Below are 12173 nucleotides of genomic sequence, written 5' to 3' on the forward strand. Positions count from 1 at the left end.
TTGGATGTGTGAAAATAAGGTGTGATGTATGTTGTAAGGTGCAGAAGCAAAGAAAAACAAAGGCTGAGGGCCCCATGCCCCTGGAAGCAGCCTTTAGATCTGTAGCTGAAGCCCAGCCCAAAAGGGCAGGCCCAGGGTGACGCCCCTGCCAGCTCTACCTGTGTCTCAGGTGATCCTGTCTTTGGGCTGACACACTCCTCACTCTCTACAGCTGTTTCCCTTTCAGGTGATCCTGTCTTTGGGCTGACACACTCCTCACTCTCTACAGCTGTTTCCCTTTCAGGTGATCCTGTCTTTGGGCTGCCTGCATTGGCCTGGCTCACTCCCTGAATTGACCAGCCTGACTTGCCCTGAACCTGTCTGGGCTGGACATAGGGAAAGTATTTATCATTGGATGGGGAAACTCAACCACAGAATCATGTAGGCTACAAGAAATTCTCACAAAAAATAAGTACACCGCATTCATATTTTTTTTCTTTGCTTCACATCATTAACAGTGCATTGAGTTTTCACAAAGTAGTGACAGGCAGCTCAGGGCACGTGACAAATGAATGAGAGACCGATCCGTATGAATGAACTGTTGTGCTTACTGCTCGTCACACAGCCTGAGTGGCCTGGCTAGCTTATGCAGCTGCACATGTCTAAAAAATGTAGCCTAGCTAGCCCCCAGGCTAACGTTAGTTACCATGTCTGCCTCCACACACTCATCTTTGTCGAGTCCTCCTCGCTCGTCTCCCGGCGCACCTGCTGCTGCTGGGCTGGTGAACCCCGCACCAAATAGGTCTGTCAGATTGGCACATTTAGCCGCCTCCACCTCCAGAGACTTCAGCTTTTTTTTACGTTGCTTCTCAGCGCCACCCGGGCGTTTTTAGGGCCCGAGCAACGAATGGTGAGAGGCCCTATTGAATCTGTAATTTACTCTTACTATCCATGTTTTCTGTCTCAGCAGCAGCCCGTCCCGCGACTCCCACCACCAATGCCACGAGGTCCCGCCCACCCTGGTTTGTGTTGTGATTGACAGCCCTATCAGGGCTGTCAGCCAATGATTGATTGACGATGACAAACAATAGACCAATAATATGTGTCGATGCTGGCAACACACTGCTAGCCCTCTGTAGCCAATTGGTGGGCCCAATAGGAGGGAATTTAGAGAGGAAGAAGAGAAAAAAAAAAACGTAGCGGATCAGACCGGCCCACATTGGGTTAGCGGCCCACCGGGACGATGCCCGGTATGCCAGATGGCCAGTCCACCCCTGCCCGCACCAGTGCTCAGGCTGCATGGAGCAAATCTGTAAGAGCCACAAAAGTTATAAGACACAGCTCTCTCCCCCCCTCCTCCTCCTCCGCTTCGCCACCCTGGCGCTGAGCGAGCGCCTTGGCACGGGTACAATGCAACCGGAGACCAGGGGGGGGTCCTTGAACACTTTCCGGTGCTAGTTTCTAACAAAGACAGACACACACAGAAGCTACGAGTCGGGTTAGCCTTCTGGGATCTCTCCCCCCACCTCCCAGTCCGATGCTTCCCGGGTGGGGGGCCACATGCAATACTGCTGTAAATACGTTCACAAGCAACCATTCCAGAAAGTGCTGGAGCTCTAAACACAAACTAGCAGCTAGCTACCGTTAGCTCCCTGCTGATACACGTAAAGCATCTAAGTGGCCGCAGCGGCAGAGACACGGTCCCCAACACTGGGACGTCCCCTGAGCCGACACCGGGACGTCCCCGGAGCCGACACAAGGACGTCCCCGGAGCTGACACCTCCACGTCCCCGGAGCCGACACCGGGACGTCCATGGAGCCGACACCGGGACGTCCCCTGAGCCGACACCGGGACGTCCCCGGAGCCGACACAAGGACGTCCCCGGAGCTGACACCTCCACGTCCCCGGAGCCGACACCGGGACGTCCCCGGAGCCGACACCTGGACGTCCCCGGAGCCGACACCGGGACGTCCCCGGAGCCGACACAAGGACGTCCCCGGAGCTGACACCTCCACGTCCCCGGAGCCGACACCGGGACGTCCCCGGAGCCGACACCTGGACGTCCCCTGAGCCGACACCGGGACGTCCCCGGAGCCGACACAAGGACGTCCCCGGAGCTGACACCTCCACGTCCCCGGAGCCGACACCGGGACGTCCATGGAGCCGACACCGGGACGTCCCCTGAGCCGACACCGGGACGTCCCCGGAGCCGACACAAGGACGTCCCCGGAGCTGACACCTCCACGTCCCCGGAGCCGACACCGGGACGTCCCCGGAGCCGACACCTGGACGTCCCCGGAGCCGACACCGGGACGTCCCCCGAGGTGCACGGAGGTGCTGGTGCCGGAGCTAACGCTAGCAGCAAGCTAACGTTAGCTTCCGTCAAAAAGCTGTTTCTATTTATACATCCTGCTTCTACCGGGGCAAAACACGCACACAGAAGCCAGCGTTAGCTGCTGCTGCTACCCGTAAACACAGACTGACACATCCAACAAGTCACAGCCAGCTGAGGGAGCAGAGGCACTTCTCAGTCTCTAATTAGCATTAACACAGACACCGCATGTCTCTACCTACTTATCTACGTCCCCACTCCAGAAGAAGGGGTAGGGGGGAGCGTAGAAATATGTAGAAACCTCAGAGAGACACATGTGAGGATCCGTCTCCCAGGACGGACAGAAGTGCAATAGATGTCAAGTGTAAGAAAACATCATCAGGATTAAAGTTTTTAGCAGCATCGATGAGGGGAAACATTTTTCAATACTATGTGTGAAGCAGTCCTGCTGCATCATAGTCTCTGGTCAGCAGCAAGATCACGTTCCAGCATCAGGATGCGATCCACTATAGTCCACAGTCATTGTCCACCGCCGCCAGTTAGGATCCATTATCAGCCGCCGCCTCGGTCGTGGTCCACTATCATCCGATGCCAACGCGACAAAGGATCCTCCATTACCACTACGATCAGCTGGCACGATACAGAATTCACCAAACTGGATCCACCATTGCGACCTCCGACACGCGATCCACAGATCCTAATCCATGGTGCGGCCACAGCTGTGGCCCTGCATCCGCGGGCGCTAAGGCACAGAAACTCCGGGAAAGGGGTCAAGTTAGTAACATGTACTGATCAGATAAGAGTTACTTTGATGTGATAAGTATGGAGAAGAGGAAGGAGAAGCAGGAAAGAGAAGCTCCGTGTGTCATGTGTCATAAATTCCCTGTGCGTCTTAGCGTCATCTGCCGCACTAATTAGCTCTAACTATAAGCTTTATCAAAAAGGAAGTCTTCAGTCTAATCTTAAACAAACAGAGTGTGTCTGCTTCCCGAACTGAAAGTGAGAGATTATTCCACAGCAGTGGGGCTTGGCTCCTGCTCTACTTTTAGAGACTTTAGGGACGACAAGTAAACCTGAATTCTGGGATCGGAGTGCTCTAGTAGGTTGATATCGTATTAACATCTCTTTAAGGTAAAAAGGTGCCATATCATTAAGGGCTTTGAAGGTGAGGAGGAGAATTTTAAATTCTATTCTTGATTTAACAGGAAGCCAGTGTAGCGATGCTAATACTGGAGAAATGTGCTCTCTTTTCTTAGTTCTCGTCAGGACACGTGCTGCGGCATTTTGGACAAGCTGCAGAGTCTTTAACGACTTAATAATGAATTACAATAGTCCAGTCTCGATGTAACAAAGGCGTGGACTAGTTTTTCTGCATCTTTTTGCGAAAGGACATGTCAGATTTTTGAGATATTACGCAAGTGGAAAAAGGCAGTCCTAGAAATTTGTTTTAAGTGACTATTAAAGGACAAATCAGGATCGAAGATCACTCCCAAGTTCCTGACTGTTTCATTGGAAGCAAGGGCAATGTCATCTAGAAGCAGCTATATCATTAGATAATGTATCTCTAAGGTGTTTAGGGCCGAGTATTATAACCTCAGTTTTATCTGAGTTTAATAAGAGAAAATTGCGAGTCGTCCAGGTTTTTATGTCCTTGAGACATGCTCGAAGTTTAGTTAATTGATTACTTTAATCAGGTTTTATTGACAAATATAACTGGGTGTCATCTGCATAACAGTGAAAATTTACAGAGTGTGTCCTGATAATGTTTCCTAGTGGAAGCATATATAATGAGAATAAAATTGGGCCGAGCACAGACCCCTGTGGGACACCATGGTTAACTTTGGTGCGCACCGATGACTCATCATTGATTTGAACGAATTGGGAGCGATCAGAAAAATAAGATTTAAACCAGTTTAAGGCCGTTCCTTTAATGTTAATTAACTGTTCTAGTCTCTGTAATAAAATTTGATGGTCAATTGTGTGAAATGCTGCACTGAGATCTAACAGAACGAGGACAGACACAAGTCCCTGATCTGAAGCCATTAGAAGGTCATTAGTGACTTTTGCCAGGGCTGTCTCTGTGCTGTGATTGGTTCTAAACCCAGACTGAAAGTCTTCATATATATTATTTTCCTGGAGGAACTCACACAGCTGATTGGCTACAACTTTTTCTAAGATTTTAGATAGGAAGGGGAGATTAGATATTGGCCTGTAATTTGCTAAAACCTCTGGGTCTAGGGTGGGTTTTTTGAGTAGGGGTTTGGTTACAGCTATTTTAAAAGACTGTGGTACATAAGCTGATGATAATGACAGATTGATTGTGTTAAGTAACGAATTATCAATTAGGGGCAGAATTTCTTTAAGTAATTTAGTTGGAATCGGATCTAAAATACAGGTTGTTGGTTTAGAACCTGAGATTATTTTGGTAAACTGATCACGGGTGATCAGAGAGAAGCTGTCTAAATAATGGGAAGGATTCTCAGCCGTTTCTGAGATCTCTGTTGTTGGGCGGATATTTGTGCCAATTGAGGGCAGGAGATGGTTGATTTTATTTCTAATAGTTAGAATTTTATCATTAAAAAAGGTCATAAAGATATTGCTATTTAGGGATCGAGGAATACTGGGTTCGGTGGAGGTGTGACTCTCTGTCAGCCTGGCTACAGTGCTGAAGAGAAACCTTGGGTTGTTTTTATTCTCTTCTATTAGTTTTGAATAATAGGCAGCTCTAGCTTTGTGGAGAGCCTTTTTATATTCTGTAACACTACTCTTCCAGTCTAGGAGATTTTCAACATTATTGCTGGAGCGCCACTTCCTTTCTATTTTCTTGATATTTGTTTCAACTCATTTGTCTTGGAATTATACCACGGAGCTAATTTACTATGTTTTACACATTTCCTTTTTAGAGGCGCTATTGAGTCTAATGTTAATCGTAATGAGTCTGCAGAGCTATCTACGAGGTGGTCAATCTCAATAGAGCTCGGGTTTTTAAAGAATTTGTTGTTTATGTCGACGGATAATACGGGTTTAAATGTAATCGGAATTATTTCCTTAAATTTAGCTACAGCACTATCAGGTTGACATCTAGAAAATGAGTTTTTTATTAGTGGCATATATTCATATAATGAAAAATCAAAGGTTATTAAATTATGGTAGGAGTACTGTTAAATGTTCAATTTTGACACCGTATGATAACACAAGGTCAAGTGTGTGGTTACAACAATGAGTAGGTTGATGCACACACTGACTAAAACCAATTGAGTCTAGTATTGAAGTTAATGCTACGCTCAGGCTATCTTTATTATTGTCAACATAAATATTAAAGTCACCAACAATAATAATTTTATCGGTCTTTAGGACTAGGTTTGATAAAAACTCAGGGAATTCCGTTAGAAATTCAGTATAAGCCCCAGGAGCACGATAAACTACAGCAAATATGATTGGCTGTTGGTGTTTCCTGGATTGACGTGGAAGATTAAGAACAAGACATTCAAATGAGTTGTAGCTAAGTTTAGGTTTAGGATTAATTGATAGACTGGAGTTAAAAATAGCAGCAACTCCACCTCCTCGCTCGAGTTCCCTGGGAACGTGTGAATTTATATGACTGGGGGGAGTAGATTCATTCAAACTGACATATTCATCAGGATGCAGCCACGTCTCAGTAAGGGACATTACATCTATATTGTAGTCTGAGACTAGTTCATTAACTAAAATAGCCTTTGAGGACAGTGATCTAATGTTTAAAAGACCACATTTGAAAGTCTTAGTTTCCTGTGTTGTTCCAGAGGTTGTGTTAATTTGTATAAGATTATTGTGAGTTCTCGCTCTGTTATTGTTTAATTTAAATAATTGAATCGGACGGTAGACAGAGACAGTCTCTATGCGGTTGGGTGACTGATCCAGAGGGAGCGCAGAGAAGTGATTAGCACTGCAGCTCTGCTTCCTGGTCCCAACTCTGGGTTGTCATGTGATAGACTTAGTAATATTCTTAGATAAGAGAGCTGCTCCATCCCAAGTGGGATGAACGCCGTCTCTCCTAACAAGACCAGGTTTCCTCCAAAAAGTTTGCCAATTATCTATAAAGCCCACACCGTTTACAGGACACCACCTCGACAGCCAGCGGTTAAAAGAAAACATGCGACTAAACATGTCATCACCTGTAGTGTTAGGGAGAGGGCCAGAGAAAACTACTGTGTCCGACATCGTTTTAGCAAAAGCACACACCGACTCAACATTAACTTTAGTGACCTCCGACATACGAAGCCGGGAGTCGTTGCTGCCGATGTGAATTACGATTTTACTGTATTTACGTTTAGTTTTAGCCAGCAGCTTCAATTTGGATTGGATGTCGCTGGCTCCTTCCCCTCGGGATACAATTGACTATGGTCGCTGGTGTTGCTAATCTCACGTTTCTGAGAACCGAACATTTATTACATTTACCACTACTGTTAATGGAGGCGGAGGAGTAAGTTAACATGAGACACTCGGAGCAAGAGAGAGCAGTGGAGCGAGAGGGAGAGAGAGAACACATCGCTGCTAAAACTACGAGGGTGAGTTTTAAACAGAACACAGAATCACAAAGCACCAGAGAGTAGGGGCTGGTATGTGAGGGTCCTTAACTATATACCGGTGATTTTAGCCGTAGTAGTACAGAAAGACAGTTGTGTTTAGCGGAGGAGCTAATTCAGATAGCGACCACACCACCCGTGGCAATAACAGGAAGTGACGAAATGACGCAGCACGCTTACCGTAATTACTGTGGTGAGGGTATCCAGTTCATCATGACACACATTTTTAGTGTAGGACAGTGACTTAAAATTATTTTAACAACCTTAAATATGCTAAGGAGAGATTTATCAACTGTGGTAAAATGGGCATAATATGTCACCTTTAAGACAAAGCGTGCCACCGGCCCTATGTAACAGAGCTTGTACATGGCTGCTTCTGCCTAGCATATCAGCCCAAGTTGGATAAGAGAACCTGAGAAAGAGCCACAGTGTGCTTCCAGCCCTGTGAATTCAAAGAATCCCTAACTGTTACTGCCCTGCAAATCAGTTAGTGTTGTTAAAAGTTTGGTGAACTGTTTTACCAACCATAGTTTTGGTTAGGCTAGTGTATTGTTGTGCAATAGGAGTAGACTTGACGTTGGCTAATTATTAATAATCATGAAATATGATTATTAAAATAATAAAAGATTATTTATTACAAATAATTATAAATGATAAGGCCATAACTTATCGTAAAGGGGCACCACCCTGGTTTCCAGGGACCAACAATATCAAGCTATAATTATCAGTCTCATAACGATAAATGTCAAATTAATATTGTCAATATTTTAATATTAACGATTACTTAATAAACAGTGAAGGCTTCTAAGTTCGAGGAGAGGCAATCATAATCCAGCTGTATTCACACACTTATGCACAAATAATCACAGACTACAGATACTTTAATTACAAAAGAATTTATAAAAAAAGGGAAATAAAGTTATAATGTTATTCAATGATTCCTCATTTTAACAAGCTCCAATATTTCAAAGATAAACACAGCAGCAGCACTTATCACAATTCAGAAAATACATGTAAAACCTGCGGTCTACCTATGTATGTCTGTCTCTTTGTGTGTGTGTCTGTGTCAAAGTGTCTCTCTGTGTATGTGTGTCTATGTGTGTGTATGTGAAATAAAGTTAGTGTTATTTAATGATTTATCATTTTAACAAACTCCCATATTTCAAAGATAACAACAGCAGCTTATCACAATTTAGAACACGCATGTAACCTCTGGTCCATCTATGTGTCTCTGTGTGTGTGTATCTGTCTGTGTCTATCAAAGTGTCTGTGTGTGGGTGTGTGTGTGTGTGTGTGTGAGAGAGAGCGAGAGAGAGAGAGAGAGAGAGAAAAAGAAGGGGGCGTGGCGATGACGCAGTCACATCTAAGATGGCGGCCGATCATGATTCGTGGAATCAAGGCCTAAAAACTCTCAAAATGGCGGATTGACTACAAAACAAGATGGCGGAGCCGTTATGAATTTAGAGCCAGGATGGGAGGAGAGAGAGAGAGGAGGCGTGGCAATAATAGACTCAAAATGGTGGGTTAACTTGCGTTATTCAAGATGGAGAATATGTTACTGACCATGTGGCCTGAACTCACAATGGTGGTCGCCAGATGAATTACACAAAGGAAATTTCAGACAAAGAGAATTCTTATCTCTGCTTGGCTTTGGGGGCCGAATGGTTTCCAGATGTGTTCAGCCTCTCTGAATATAGATTTAACTATGTTACATGAACTGTATTATAAATACAGATCAGAAGTGTGTATAGGTCGCTTTAGAAGGAGAGAGAGAGAGAGAGAGAGAGAGAAAGAGAAAACATGTAAGGAGAGTTCAAAGAAGCTCTTAAAAACACGCCAGAGATAGATTAACAGTGATTCACCCCTCAGCCCTCAAGCGAACGTTGTGGGCCGAGGTTCTGATCGGTGAAATCATTGCGGACTCACACAGACGTTAACAGTGCGGGCGGAGGCGCTTCTCGCGGCCCTATTCACTGCAACACAAAACATTGCCATCAAACCGGAAACCGGAAGTAGCGGCTCGGAGTAGTGGCCGGCTAAAACAATGGAACACGGAGGTTCCATCAACAAAATACACTCAAGTATTAAATCAATACGCTACGTATTAAAACTAACATCTGCCCAGACAAAATATCCTCTTACTGTAAAACCCTCGCGGTGTGCGTGCGCGTCTGCGCGAATGTTCCGGGAGCTCAGTGAATCACGTGGTCTCTCGAGCGGGGCTCCGGAGCTGGTTTGAAGCCATTTGTAGATCGTTGGAAAAACAAAAGTAAAGTCCGTGGGGAAAATGAAACAGTCTGAGATCGTCCAGCGAGCAATTTCCTGTTTGGTCTTTCCAAGTTAAAACAGGAAAAGTCCTTTTCAAAATAAAAACGTTGACTAAGATAAAAGAATAAATGAATGAAATGAATTGAAACAAACATCTTATTGCCTCCTTAAGCAACAGGAACCTCTGGTCAGACCGGAGGAGGCCTAACTGGAACGTCAGTGCTGGAGTGAAAAAGAGAGTTAAAAGAAAAGTAGTTCCCTCCTTAAGTTTGCTGGAACCTCTGTTCAGACCCGAAAGGGCCTGGTGGGAACGTCAGCATCGGAGGAAAGAGAGTAAGGTTTCTGTGAGCTCAGCCTTTTTAAGTCATGTTCCAGGTGACTCCCCCCTGGGAGGAGGGGTCAGGGGTCAGTGTGGCCCCCGGCCAATTAACTATCAGAATTTGGCCCCAAGGGGCCGTTTACAGTGGGGGACCCAGGAAGTGATCTTCTGCCACATGGAGATAAGAGCTCCATGCTGGATTTTTAAATGTAAGGGGTCTCCTGAGGCGGGTCCCAAGTTTTACGACTCTTTGTTATAAGTCAGATCACTGGGACCTCAGTCCCAACAGTATGATAGAATCCACACTACAAGGTGTCTGCCATCGCAGCACCAAAGCCATCCACACGACTTTTTGATTTATAAACTTAAATCTAATCCTTAAATTTCAGGTCCAACAATGGAGAACCCCTGTGTAGAACAATTTGTTTCTTCCCTAGCACCAAGCCTGACCCCTGGCTATCCTGAATTCATCAGCAAGTTGAACTTCAATGAGTGCAGTAAAGAAATAGATTCACTTCTTAATGACAGATGTGATGCACAAACAGCATCAAAGGGTCCATTGCTGAGATGTATGATTCTAAATTTCCACAGGCAAATCTACCTTGCCTGTCAGAGCAAAGCAGCCATGGAACAGGAGGTAAATGCCATGAGAGCACAAAATGCTTTTCTCCTCCAGGAGGTTCACGCCGGGTTTACACCGGACGCTGAAGCAACGCGTAAGCGCAGCGCCAAGCCTTAAATAACAGCTGGCTCCCATCCACTCCCATGTTAATCCTGTGTGCGGGTCTATTGACATACACACACTTTAACGTGTGGTCAGCTACACATCATGTCTTTTGGGCATTAACTACACTCTGTAGAACAATCACTTCACACACACACACACACACAAGGCAGAGGACCAACATCTGAGGGAGGTGAGGCAGATAATGAGCAGACCTCGGCCAAAACCCTCCCTCACACACACACACACACACAGTACGTCATCTCAACTTCAGAAGTTCCCATGCTCCTTATCAAACAGGGAGGGTTTCATAAATTCTGAGATGTCCTCTCTCCTGTGCATGGTACGTCCCACACATCAGTACACACACAATGAGATCATCAGTCTAAGAATGCTTTGAGGCCGGATGACCTCTGGTAACCGCAACATGGCGTGGACTGCCTTGTCATCATCATCAACACGTGACGCCAGGAGGAGGACCCAACGAGCCAGGAGGGCAGGACTGCCTTGTGAACCAGCCAACGAGGCACTGCCCCGCGTATATGCAGCAGCTTCCGTCTAGTCTCGACCAATCCAAGAACCTCTGTCACGCCTCATACATAAGCTATGTGCGCACTTTGTCTAAGCGCCTTTTTTCCTGTGCAGCTTACTGCATAGGACTGGAGGCCCATGCCTGGGCCCATGCATGATCATTGCTGGACACCGCAGTTTCCTGACCTGTGACCTCTGAATAAACTTGCTTAATTTTTCCTGCCTTTGATTTCCACCCGCAACAGGTCCCTCCGGAGGCTGAGGGGCCGCGCTGTGCCAAGGCTGCCTCGCACTGTGAAGCGATCGTTTCAGCGTCGAGTCTATTTTTTGCGCTTGACGCGAGTGTATCGCACCAGGAAACACAGTGAAAAATGATTTTAAACGATATTGATGACATATTTTATATGATATAAATGATCAAATATGCATCCCATAGTTTGTATTCCCCTTCTGTTGTCCTGGCGTTTTAACTTTACCAATTTTACCAACCACATTATTAAATGTCCCCCTCTGCCCCCACTACAGCCACACAAGCAGTCATAAAGATAAAAAGAGAGAGAGGGGGGGGGGGGCTACGTACTCTCCCCATAGGCTTGAGTGGAGAATATGTAATTTACCCTCGACACCCGACATTGAACGGAGCAAACAGCGGAGAAGTTCTTGTAGATGGATGACATTAAATTAATAATTGAAGTGGAGAAGCAGAGTCTGATCTATTTTCACACAATATTATAGAATAGGCTAATAGAACTGCCAGATTTTTGCAAAAAGAGCTGTCTCTCTAGGCGTGAGATATCCTGACACTGAAGGATTGAGGTATCCTTCGTGACAAAATCTCTCACTTGCAAATATCGAAAGAAATCCTGTTTTGGAATATCATATTTCGTTTTCAGCTGACTAAAAGACATCATGGTAGAGCCTTCCAATAGTTTGTGTAAAGTAAAACCAAACAAAACCAAAAACAGAACATTATAAAGGTTATAACAAAAAATAGTGCATCTAAGGCACCCTCTGCCTAACACTGGCATAAAATGTACACACTGTCCTTCTCCTAAACTTGGAGGAGCTAGAGCGAAAGGCTTCTCTAGCAACAAAAGAAAGATATCTATCCAGGAAATCTGGAGGCATTGCTTATAGTGATCCTACAAAGCTAAAAGACATCATCAGTGCTCCAAATCAAGTGTAATGCATATCCATAATCTAACTGCACAACTTACTAAAGGTCCGACAGATCCGCTGCTCAGCATGAAAACTTAGATTAATGTTCACACATCATCATCACGGGGGGCATCCTTCAGTGACTGGATGGATATTTCTCCACCGCGGCTGGGTCCTGAAACTTCTTGGTGGATCCGCGACAGGTAACTCTCAGGGACGCGGGGTACACCTGCCTGTAATCAGCACAGAGCGCTCTCAGCTGTTTCTTCACTCCGTCGTATACCTTTCTCCTGTGG

The sequence above is a fragment of the Limanda limanda genome, chromosome 14 (assembly GCF_963576545.1).
Source record: "Limanda limanda chromosome 14, fLimLim1.1, whole genome shotgun sequence".
NCBI classification, from domain to species: domain Eukaryota; kingdom Metazoa; phylum Chordata; class Actinopteri; order Pleuronectiformes; family Pleuronectidae; genus Limanda; species Limanda limanda.